Raw genomic sequence first — 13,212 nt, 5'->3', positions numbered from 1 at the left:
TAAAGGCAGCCTCAAATATCTGAGATCCTCCATTTCCCCAGTCCAGACCTCATCCACATAAAGCAAAAATGCAGTCCCCTAATTCCACAACTGACCAGAGAATCCTAGCCAGTATGAACATATTTTGAAAGTATGTATTTTATTTATTTAAATACATACATATTTGCACATGTAGAAAAAAATTTCAATAGAGAACAAAAAAGTTTTGAAAATGAGTTTTAGCAATTTAAATATGCCTACTTAAACACAAAGTGTGCACACACACAGATTTACTGGAAAGAAGGTCCACCTGTGAAGTCGTTTTCCTTTTTCTAAAAGGATAATCAGATGATTTTATTTTTTATTTTAATATTGAGGTACAATACAATGCACAAATCTTAGTGTGTAGCTTGATGAATTTGACATGTATATACACTCACACTCATGTAACCATCATTCAGATCAAGGTATCAAATATTCTCACTAATTTTTTTCCCTTCACCTATTTTATTTTAAATAAAACAAATAAATTTTTTTTATTTCCCTTAGCTCTTCCCATGGCAACTGTTCTGTTCTCTACATTTATGAGTCCATTTCTGTTTTGTTTGTTCATTTGTTTAATTTATTTTAGATCCTACATATAAGTGAAATCATATATTGTCTTTCCCTGTCTGACTTAACTTCACTTAGCATATCACCTTTTAGGCCATCTGTGTTGTTGCAAATGGCAAGATTTTGTTCTTTTTTTTAATGGCTAAATAATATTCCATTGTGTATATGTACCACTTCTTTTATACCCAGTCATCTATTGATGGACATTTAGGTTGCTTCAATATTTTGGCTTTTGTAATTAATGCTGCAATAAACATAGGAGTGCATATATCTTTTTGGATTAGTGATTTTGTTTTCTTCAGGTAAATTCCCAGAAGGGAAATTGCTGAGTCATACAGCATTGCTGGGCCATATGGTATTTCTATTTTAAGTTTTTTGAGAAACCTCCATACTGCTTTCCATAGTGGCTGCACCAGTTTGCAATCCCACCAGCAGTGTCTGAGTGTTCCCTTTTCTCCACATCCTTGCAAACATTTGTTATTTCTTATCTTGTCGATATTAACTACTCTGATTGGTGTAAGGTGATAATTCACTGTGGTTTTGATTTGCAATTCCTTGATGATTAGTAATGTTGACCATCTTTTCACATGCTTGTTGGCCATCTGCATGTATTTGGAAAAAAAGTCTATTCAAGTCCTGCTCATTTTTTAATCAGATTATTTGGGTTTTGGTGTTGAGTTATATGAGTTTTTTATGTATTTTGGATATTAGCTCTTTATCAGATTTATCATTTGCAAATATATTCTCCCATATAGTAGGTTGCTTTTTTGTTTTGTTGTTAGTTTCCTTTGCTGTACAGAATCTTTTTAGTTTGGTGTAGTCCCACTTGTTTATTTTTGCTTTTTTCCCCTTGCCTGGGGAGACATGTCCAGAAAACAATTACTAATGCTGATGTTAAAAAGTTTACTGTCTGTATTTTCTTCTAGGAGTTTCATTTTCCTTTTAGGTATTAATATGGGGGACAGAAAGGGTGAGACCCAGTAGGGTAATTTCACCCTTGAAATCTTTGCCTAATGGTATAGGAATTTCCCCACTGGCTTTTTCTAACTAGCAGAAACTCACCAAACAGGTGATATGCCAACCAAGTTTCTCTTTCCCCTTTGGATCATTCATGTCCTTCACTCAACAATCTCTACAAACAGCCCTGTCATCATTTCAAACCACAGTCTTCTCATTTATTGGCTTCTGGGTGACAAAATTCTCTTCTTAGAGCAGAAATAGATTACTTATGTCTTTGTTCAACACCAAAGCAAAAGTTGTGATCTTATTTGAGGTTTAGAATTAAGTAGCCAAGTAGTAGTTCCTCCTTACTAATGATCTGATGGATTTGTGTGAGGTTTCTTAAGTAATTGCATGTTGCCTCATATTTCCTGAAAAGCAAAACACACAGTGCACACTTGATTAAAGTCCAGAAATTGAGAATTTCCCTTGGGAATTCTGTAAGTACATGAAAGTTTTAATATTAATTTCTCATGATGATACATCAGTTCTCTGAAAACCTTTCAGGTAGAGGTTCTTTTATTTCTGATGAGTAAACATTTTACCATGCAAGAGACAACAAACAGATGGAAGTGGGTTTTGTTTGTTGTTTGTTTCCTTGCTTGCTTCTGGATAATTTTATTAGAGTTGGAAGCAGAAGAGTACACACAAACTTAGAATCCTCTAAATGTTTGGAGATAGTTTTTATGGTTTGTGTGAGTTTTCCCAACCTCTCTATTTTCCTCAAAAGCCAGTAGGCTTTTTCTGTAAGAAAAGAGTCAGCAGTTGATTTTTTTCCTTAATATGAGGGGCTCTTTCATTCCCCATTTAGATTCTTCCAAAGGACCTATACATATCTGTGCTGTGACTGGCTACAAGGATTACACTTCAAACAACCCCGTAAGTAAGGAGGTAGAGAAAGAAGGCATGTACATTGCTTTGATGTGGTAAGAATGGCTGAGTCAACAGCAGTAGGTGATGTTCCCATTCATCAGCTGATGAAATAGCACTTACCTTTTCACTTTCCTGTGAAGAGGTAAGTTCTGGATCAGTTCCCATCAGTCTTACTGGTCCAGCCTGCCCTACTTATCTAAGTAAGGCCCCTATTGTGGTGACACTGGGAAAATTCTTAAATACTGATTTCAATAGCTGCAGTTGGTGCCTAATTGCCCAGAACATGATTTTCCTTTTGCAATGGCAACCACTCGGGGTTGGTTCACCATTATTTTTATTTTGGCCATTTTTCTCAACTTTACCCTCTTCCTTTTTGGGTTCCAATGGGTACATCTATATCTGTGAGAACATCTATATCTGTGCAGCATCTCACGAAAAGAGTAAGATACAAACCCATGACCTGGAGGGAGCCGAGCACTCCCCCAACCCCAACTCACTGGTGGAAGGAAACAAATCAGAGGAGGAGGGAGTGGAAGCACAGGACTACTAAATAACCAGCCCTAGTAATCTGCACCAGGAGCACAGACACACATTGCATGGTATACTGATTATTAAAGAAATGGAAAAGTAAAATCTGAGACAGAGATTGTGAACGGGTCTGCACAGCCAGCTCCCCTGGGACAAAAGAAAAGCGGGTGCCTCTTAAAAGTCTTAAAGGGACAAGGGCTTAACAGCTGAATGAAATCGTCCCAGCACACTCAGCCCAGCAGGCTGGGAATCTTGAGGAACTTCAGGCTCCCTAACCAACTGGGGGTAACTCAGCCCTGAAGTCCCTCATGGTGATAAGTAGCCTGCCATTCATTCCCCTCCGGCCAGCACTGCAAGAAAACCAGCTAACCTGCCACAGCTGTGGAGCAGCCAGAGAACAGCCCCTCCCATAGCAAAAACACAGAGTCTCCCCACAATGTGCAGCTAACCAGGACAAATGGAGGAAGGCAGAGCAAGGTCCACAAGGCACGAAGGGGTGCCGGTCTCAAAGGAGAACACACCTGGCATGTCTGCCACCCCAGCAGGGCCCTAGGCTATCCAGAGGGCTGCCCTGCCCACCGAAGCACAGGAGATTATCCCAGAGACTGCTCCCTGTGTGTGAGTAACTGAAACAGGCAGCAAAGAAGAACAAGGCAACCAGCAAGCAGGAAGGGACTTTATTATCCCAACTGACACAAGTGCCACCTGCCTGGGACCAATTCTAAAGCCATGACAAGGCAGAAGAATCTGGTCCAGTCAAAAATCACTCAGACAACTTCAGAGAGAGGGCCTGGTGAGATAGATGTAACCAATCTTCCTGAAAAAGAATTCAAAATAAAAGTCGTAACCATGATGATGGACCTGCAGAGAAATATGCAAGAGCTAAGGGAGGAAGCCCAGAGGGAGATAACAGAAATGAAACAATCAATAGAAGGTCTTAAGAACAGACTGGACGAGGTACAAGAGACTGTTAATGGAATAGAAATCAGAGAACAGGGAAACAGAGAAGGTGAGGTAGAGAGAGATAAAAGGCTCTCTAGGAATAAAAGAATATTAAGAGAACTGTGTGACCAATCCAAATGGAACAATATTCACACTATAGGGGTACCGGAAGAAGAAGAGTGTGAAAAAAGGATAGAGAGTGTCTTTGAAGAAGTAATTGCTGAAAACTTCCCCAAGCTGGGGAAGGAAATAGTCATCAGACCATGGAAGCCCACAGATCTCCCAACACAAGGGACCCTAAAAGGTCAACACCAAGACATATAATAATTAAAATGGAAAACATCAAAGACAAGGACAGAGTATTAAAGGCAGCCAGAGAGAGAAAAAGATCATCTACAAAGGAAAACCCATTAGGCTATCATCAGACTTCTCAACAGAAACCTTACAGGCCAGAAGAGAATGGCATGATATATATTTAATGCAATAAAACAGAAGGGCCTTGAACCAAGAATACTGTATCCAGGATGATTATCATTTAAATTTGAAGGAGGGATTAAACAATTCCCAGACAAGCAAAAGTTGAGGGAATTTGCCTCCCACAAACCACGTCTACAGGGTATTTTAAAGAGACTGCTTTAGATGGAAGCATGCTAAGGCTAAATAGATGTCACCAGAGAAAATAAAATCACAGCAAAGAAAGCAGACCAAACAAATACTAAATAAAGGCAAAAAATAAAATCAACAATGCACAAAAGCAGTCAAAGAAAACACAGAAGAGTACAGAATAAAACACCTAATATATAAAGAATGAAAGAGGAAGAATAAGAGGGGAGAGAAATCATCAGACTGTGTTTATAAAAGCTTAATAAGAGAGGTAAATTAGATGGTTAGATAGTAAAGAAGCTACCCTTGAACCTTTGGTAACCATGAATCCAAAGCCTGCAATGGCAATCAGCACATATCTATCGATAATCACCCTAAATGTAAATGGACTGAATGCACCAATCAAAAGACGCAGAGTAATAGAATTGATAAAAAGCAAGACCCATCTATATGCTGCTTACAACAGACTCACCTCAAACCCAAAGACATACATACACTAAAAGTCAAGTGATGGAAAAAGATATTTCAGCAAACAATAGGGAGAAAAAAGCGGTATTGCAGTACTTGTATCAGACAAAATAGACTTCAAAACAAAGAAAGTAACAAGAGATAAAGAAGGACATTACATAATGATAAAGGGAGCAGTCCAACAAGAGAATATGACCATTATAATTATCTATGCAACCAACACAGGAGCACCTACATATGTGAAAAAATACTAACAGAATTAAAGGAGGAAATAGAATGCAATGCATTCATTCTAGGAGACTTCAATATACCACTCATTCCAAAGGACAGATCAACCAGACAGAAAATAAGTAAGGACACAAAGGCACTGAACAACACACTAGAACAGATGGACTTAACAGACATCTACAGAACTCTACACCCAAAAGCAGCAGGATACACATTCTTTTCAAGTGCACATGGCACATTTTCCAGAATAGGCCACATACGAGGCCACAAAAAAGAGCCTTAGTAAATTTAAAAAGATTGAAATTCTACCAACCAACTTCTCAGACCACAAAGGTATAAAACTAGAAATAAATTGTATAAAAAAAACAAAAAGTCTCACAAACACATGGAGGCTTAACAACGTGCTCCTAAATATTCAATTAATCAATGACCAAATTAAAACATAGATCAAGCAATATGTGGAGACAAATGACAATAGCAGGACAAAGCCCCAACTTGTGTGGGACACAGCAAAGGCAGTTCTAAGGGGAAAGTATATAGCAAACCAGGTCTATTTAAAAAGGAAGAACAATCCCACAAGAATAGTTTAAAATCACAATTATTGAAATTGGAAAAAGAAGAACCAATGAGGTCCAAAGTCAACAAAAGCAGTGACATAATGACAATCAGAGAAGAAATAAATACAATTGAGAAGAATAAAACAATACAAGAAATCAATGAAACCAAGAGCTGGTCCTTTGAGAAAATAAACGTAATAGATAAACCCCTAGCGAGACTCATTAAAAGAAAAAGAGAATCTATACACATAAACAGAATAAAAAATGAGAACGGAAAAATCATGATGAACCCCACAGAAATACAAAGAATTATTAGAGAATACTATGAAAATCTATATGCTAATAAGCTGAAAAACCTAGAAGAAATGGACAACTTCCTAGAAAAATACAACCTTCCAAGACTGACCAAGGAAGAAACAGAAAATCTAAACAGACCAATTACCAGCAACGAAATTGAAGCGGTAATCAAAAAACTACCCAAGAACAAAACTCCTGGACCAGAGGGATTCACCGCTGAATTTTATCAGACACATAGAGAAGACATAATACCCATTCTCCTTAAAGTTTTCCAAAAAAATAGAAGAGGAGGGAATATTTCCAAACTCATTCTATGAAGTCAGCATCACTCTAACACCAAACCCAGGCAGAGACCCCACCAAAAAAGAAAATTACAAACCAATATTTCTGATGAACATAGACGCAAAAATACTCAACAAAACATTAGCAAACTGAATTCAAAAATACATCAAGAGGATCCATATACCATGATCAAGTGGGATTCATCTCAGGGATGCAAGGATGGTACAACATTAGAAAATCCATCAACATCATCCACCATATCAACAGAAAGGAAGGACAAAAACCACATGATCATCTCCATAGATGCTGAAAAAGCATTCGATAAAATTCAGCATCCATTCATGAGACAAACTCTCAACGAAATGGGTATAGAGGGCAGGTACCTCAACATAATAAAGGCCATATATGATAAACCCACAGCCAACATCATACTGAACAGCGAGAAGCTGAAAGCTTTTCCTTTAAGATCAGGAACAAGATAGGGATGCCCACTCTCCCAACTGTTATTCAACATAGAAGTGGAGGTCCTAGCCATGGCAATCAGACAACACAAAGAAGTACAAGGCATCCAGATTGGTAAAGAAGAAAGCAGACTGTCACTATTTGCAGAAGACATGATATTGTACATAAAATACCCTAAAGACTCCACTCCAAAACTACTAGAACTGATATCTGAATTCAGCAAAGTTGCAGGATACAAAATTAATACACAGAAATCTATTGCTTTCCTATACACTAATGATGAACTAGCAAAAAGAGAAATCAGGAAAACAATTCCATTCACAATTGCATCAAAAAGAATTAAATACTTAGGAATAAACCTAACCAAGGAAGTGAAAGACCTATACTCTGATAACTACAAGACACTCTTAAGAGAAATTAAAGAGGGCACTAACAAATGGAAATTCATCCCATGCTCTTGGGTAGAAAGAATTAATATAGTCAAAATGGCCATCCTGCCTAAAGCAATCTACAGATTCAATGCAATCCCTATCAAAATACCAAGAGCATTCTTCAACAAACTGGAATAAATAGTTCTAAAATCCATATGGAACCACAAAATACCCCAAAAAGCCAAAGCAGTCCTGAGAAGGAAAAATAAAGCAGGGGAATCTCACTTCCCAACTTCAAGCTCTACTACAAAGCCACAGTAATCAAGACAATTTGGTACTGGCACAAGAACACAGCCACAGACCAGTGGAACAGAATAGAAAGTCCAGATATTAACCCAAACATATATGATCCTTTAATATATGATAAAGGAACCATGGACATACAATGGGAAAATGACAGCCTCTTCAATGGCTGGTGTTGGCAAAACTGGACAGCTACATGTAAGAGAATGAAACTGGATCATTGTCTAACCCCATACACAAAAGTAAATTTGAAATGGATCAAAAACCTGAATGTAAGTCATGAAACCATAAAACTCTTAGAAAAAATCATAGGCAAATATCTCTTGGACATAAACACGAGCAACTTCTTCATGAACATATCTCCCTGAGCAAGGGTAACAAAAACAAAAATGAACAAGTGGGACTATATCAAGCTGAAAAGCTTCTGTACAGCAAAGGACACCATCCATAGAACAAAAAGACATCTTACAGTATGGTAGAATATATTCATAAATGATATATCCAATAAAGGGTTGACATCCAAAATATATAAAGACCTCATGCACCTCAACCAACAAAAAGCAAATAATCCAGTTAAAAAATGGGCATAGGATTTGAACAGACACTTCTCCAATGAAAAATTCAGATGTCCAACAGGCACATGAAAAGATACTCCACATTGCTAATTATCAGGGAAATGCTAATTAAAACCACAATGCCATGCCACTTCACACCAGTAAGGATCGCCACAATCCAAAAGACAAACAAAAACAGATCTTGGCAAGGATGTGGAGAAAGGGGAACCCTCCTACACTGCTGGTGGGAATGTAAATTAGTCAAGCATTGTGGAAAGCAGTATGGAGGTTCCTCAAAAAACTAAAAATAGAAATCCCATTTGACCCAGGAATTCCACTCTAGGAATTTACCCTAAGAATGCAGCCGCCCAGTTTGAAAAAGACATATGCACCCCTATGTTTATCGCAGCACTATTTACAATAGCCAGGAAATGGAAGCAAACTAAGTGTCCATCAGTAGATAAATGGATAAAGAAGATGTGGTACATATACACAATGGAATATTACTCAGCCATAAGAAGAAAACAAATCCTACCATTTGCAACAACTTGGATGGAGCTAGAGGGTATCATGCTCAGTGAAATAAACCAAAAGACAAGTACCAAATGATTTCACTCATATGTGGCATATAAGAACAAAGAACAAAGAAAAAAACAAAACAGCAACAGACTCACAGCACCCAAGAATGGACTAACAGTTACCAAAGGGAAAGCGACTGGGGATGAGGGGTGGGAAGGGAGGGATAAGGGGAAAAGAGGTATGGTTTGCACACATAATGTAGGGGTGGCTCATGGGGAAGGCAGTATAGCCCAGAGAAGACAAGTAGTGACTCTACAGCATCTTACTACATTGACGGACAGTGACTGTAAAGGGGTATGTGCTGGGGACTTGAAAATGGGGAGAATCTAGTAACCACATGTTCATATAAGTGTATATTAATGATACAAAAGGAAAGTATTCAGCTACTAGAAAGAAAACCAAAAAATAAATGTATGAAAACAATTGCTGTATCCCATATGAATCCCATGCATACATGCCCTCCCAGAGGTGATCTAATCTACATAGATACTGAAGACAAGGAATTTACTGGCTCCTCACTCAGTAAATATTTACTGAACACTGTCCCCATACCAGGCGTTTTGCAGGCATTGGGCATACAAAAATGAACAAGACACAGATAGATGCTTGTCTCGTGTAACTCTATCTATGCTGATAGATTTGATGCTTCGAAAGTACTTTTTATCAAGTTGAATTCTACTTACCTGTAATTCTTTCCTCAGGGTTCGCAAAGAAAGGCCAGTGGGTTAATCTACATAAAACCCTTACATTTACCAAGGTAGGTTGATACTATCTTTCCTTCCAGGATAAAATTCCCAACACACTTCAGTTTTTTTTGTCCAATATTTTTTTTTCTTTTCTTTAAAAAAAGCACTACTTTTTGGAACAGTTTTAGGTTCACAGCAAAATTTAAAGGAAGGTACAGAGATTCTTCTTACAGCTCCTGACCCCATACATGCATGGTGTTTCCCATTATCAACATCCGCTACCAGAGTAGTAGGTTTTTATCAAAGATGAACCTACATTAACATATCATCATTACCCAAAGTCCATAGTTCACCTAAAGGTTCACTCTTGGTATTGTACAGTCAATGGGTTTGGACAAATGCATAATGGCATATATCCATCATTGCATTTTCATTGCTCTAAAAAAATCCCTTATATTCTGCCTGTTCATCTGTCCTTTCCACCCCCTACCCCTGGCAACCAGTTTTTTATTATACCCATACTTTTGCCCTTCCAGAATGTCATACAGTGGAAAACCTACAGCATGTAGCTTTCTCAGATTGACTTCTTTAAATTAATAGTATGCATTTAAGTTTGTCCATGTATTTTCAAGGCTTGATAGCTCATTTAGTACCACATAAATATTTAATTGTATGAATGTATCATAGTTTATTTGTTCATTCCCTTACTGAAGGATATCTTCTTTGCTTCCAAGTTTTAGCAATGATGAATAAAATAGCTATAAACATCTATGTGCACATCTTAGTGTAGACATAGTTTTCACTTCCTTTGGGTAAATACCAAGGAGCACAATTGCTGGATCGTAGGGTGAGAGTATGCTTAATTTTGTAAGAAACCACCAATCTGTCTTCCAAAGTGGCTATAAAATTTTGCATTCCCAGCAGGAATGTATGAGAGTTCCTGTTGTTCCATATCCTTGCCAGAATTTTGTGTTGTCAGTGCTCTGGATTTTGGTCATTCTGATAGGTGTGTAGTGGTATCTCATTGTTTTAATTTGCATTTCCCAGATGGCATACGAGGTGCAGCATCTTTTCATGTGCTTGTTTGTCATCTGTATATCTTCTTTGGTGAGGTGTCTGTTAAGGTCTTTGGCTCATTTTAAATTGGATTGCTTGTTTTCTTATTATTTAGTTTTAAGAGTTTTTTGTGTATTTTGGATAACAGTCCTTTATCAGATGTGCCTTTTTCAAATATTTTCTTCAAGTCTGTGGCTTGTCTTCTCATTCTTTTGACATTATCTTTCATAGAGCAGAAGTTTTTAATTCAAATGGAGTGCAGTTTATCATTTATTTCTTTCATGGATCATGTCTTTGATGTTGTATCTAAAAAAGTATCATGATACCCAAGGTCATCTAGTTTTCTCCTATGTTATCTTCTAGGAGAATTTTAAGTTTATGTTTTATGTGTATGTCTATGGCCTATTTTGAGTTACTTTTTGTTAAGGGTGTAAGGTCTGCCTCTGGATTTCTTTTCAGCTGGGTATCCAGTTCTTCCAGCACCATTTGCTGAAAAGACTGTGTTTGCTCCATTGTATTGCTTTTGTCCTGTGTCAAAGACCAGCTATTTATCAGCATTATTTCTGGTCTTTCTTGTTCCACTGACCTATTTTTTATCACTTCTATCCTGCCTTGATTATTGAAGTTTTATAGTACGTGTTGAAGTTAGGTAGCTTCTGTCCTCTAGCTTTGTTCTTCATGTTTTATTGTGTTGGCTATTCTCTGGGTCTTTTCTTCCCCATACAAATTTTAGAATCATTTTGTTGAATCTTTAAAATAACTTGTTGGGATTTCCTTTGGGATTGCACTGAATCTATAGATCAAGTTGGAAAGAACTGATATTTTGAAAATATTGAGTCCTCCTATCCAGGAACATGGAATACATCTCCATTTATTTAGTTCTTTGATTTCATTCATCAGAGTTTTATATTTTTCTTCATATAGATCTTATTTATCTTTTACTTTTAGGTTTATTCTAAGTATTTCAATTTCTGGAGGTGCTAATATAAATGGTATTATGTTTCTAATTCCCAATTCTACTCTCTATTGTTGGTATATAGGAAAGCAACTGACTTCTCTGTATTAACCTTGTATCCTGATGCCTTGCTATATTTGCTTAGTAGTTCCAGGAGTGATTTTTGTCAATTCTGTCTGATTTCTACATAGATGATCATGTTATCTGTGCACAAAGACAATTTTTGTTATCCTTCATCATCTGTATACTTTTATTTCCTTTTCTTGACTTACTTGTTTAGCAAGGACTTCCAGTACACTGTTGAAAACGAGTGGCGAGAGGGGATATACCTGACTTACATCTGACCTTAGTAGGAAGGCTTTGAGTTTCTCACTGTTAAGTTAGTGTGATGATAACTGTAGGGATTTTTAAAATTTTTTATTAAGATCTTATTGATATACACTCTTATGAAGGTTTCACATGAAAAAACAATGTGGTTACTAACATTTACCCATATTATCAAGTCCCCACCCATACCCCTATGCAGGCACTGTCCATCAGTGTAGTAAGATGCCACAGATTCACTGTTTGCCTTCTCTGTGCTACACTGTTTTCCCCGTGATCCCCCACACCGTGTGTACTGAACATAATACCCCTCAATCCCCATCTCTCTCCCTCCTGAACCACCCTCCCCCACCCCTCCCCTACCCTTTGGTAACCACTAGTCCCTTCTTGGAGTCTGTGAGTCTGCTGCTGTTTTGTTCCTTCAATTTTGCTCCGTTGTTATATTCCACAAATGAGGGAAATCATTTGGCACTTGTCTTTCTCCACCTGGCTTATTTCACTGAGCATAGTAATATCCTCTCAGCTCCATCCATGTTGCAAATGGTAGGATTTGTTTCTTTCTTATGGCTGAATGGTATTCCATTGTGTGTATGTGCCACATCTTCTTTATCTACTGATGGACACTCAGGTTGCTTCCATATCTTGGCTATTGTAAATAGTGTTGCAATAAATATATGGGTGCATATGTCTTTTTGAGTCTGAGTAAGTTGTATTCTTTGGGTAAATTCCAAGGAGTGGGGTTCCCTGGTCAAATGTATTTCTATTTTTAGTTTTTTGAGGAACCTTCATATTGCTTTCCACAATGGTTGAACTAGCTTACATGCCCACGAGCAGTGTAGGAGGGTTCCCCTTTCTCCGCATCCTCACCAGCATTTGTTCTTAGTCTTTTTGATGCTGGCCATCCTAACTAGTGTCAGATGATATCTCATTGTGGTTGTAATTTGCATTTCCCTGATGATTAGTGATGTGGAGCATCTTTTCATGTGTCTGTTGGCCATCTGAATTTCTTCTTTGGAGAATTGTCTGTTCATATCCTCCACCCAGTTTTTAATCAGGTTATTTGCTTTTTGGCTGTAGAGGCATGTGAGTTCTTTATATATTTTGGATGTTAACCCCTTGTCGGGTATGTCATTTACAAATATATTCTCCCATATTGTAGGATGCCTTTTTGTTTTGTTGATAATGGCCTTTGCCATACAAAAACTTTTCAGTTTGATGTAGTCCCTGTAAGATAAATTCTAGCCAAATTAAGCAGGTGAAGAGAGGCAACAAAGGGCCAGGTAGTTTATTTGACCACAATTCCCGGGTGATGTTCCCCGGTCTGGTTATCACAGGCCAGGGAAGTCACACTCAGCACGGCAGGCAGCAAGTTTTTAAAGAAGGCAGGGGGAGGGAGAGCAAAGGTGTACAGTGGCGCGAGGACTGGCTCACCTAGGGTACATGCTGGTCTCTCATTGGCCTTTAGCCAGGTACTGGAAAGTTACCACTAATCTTCTAGCTTGGGGGAAGGGCTCTACTTAGGAATGTTATCTGATCAGGCTCTGGAATGTTGTC

The sequence above is a fragment of the Manis pentadactyla genome, chromosome 5 (assembly GCF_030020395.1).
Source record: "Manis pentadactyla isolate mManPen7 chromosome 5, mManPen7.hap1, whole genome shotgun sequence".
NCBI classification, from domain to species: domain Eukaryota; kingdom Metazoa; phylum Chordata; class Mammalia; order Pholidota; family Manidae; genus Manis; species Manis pentadactyla.
Note: the sequence above shows the minus strand (reverse complement) of the source record.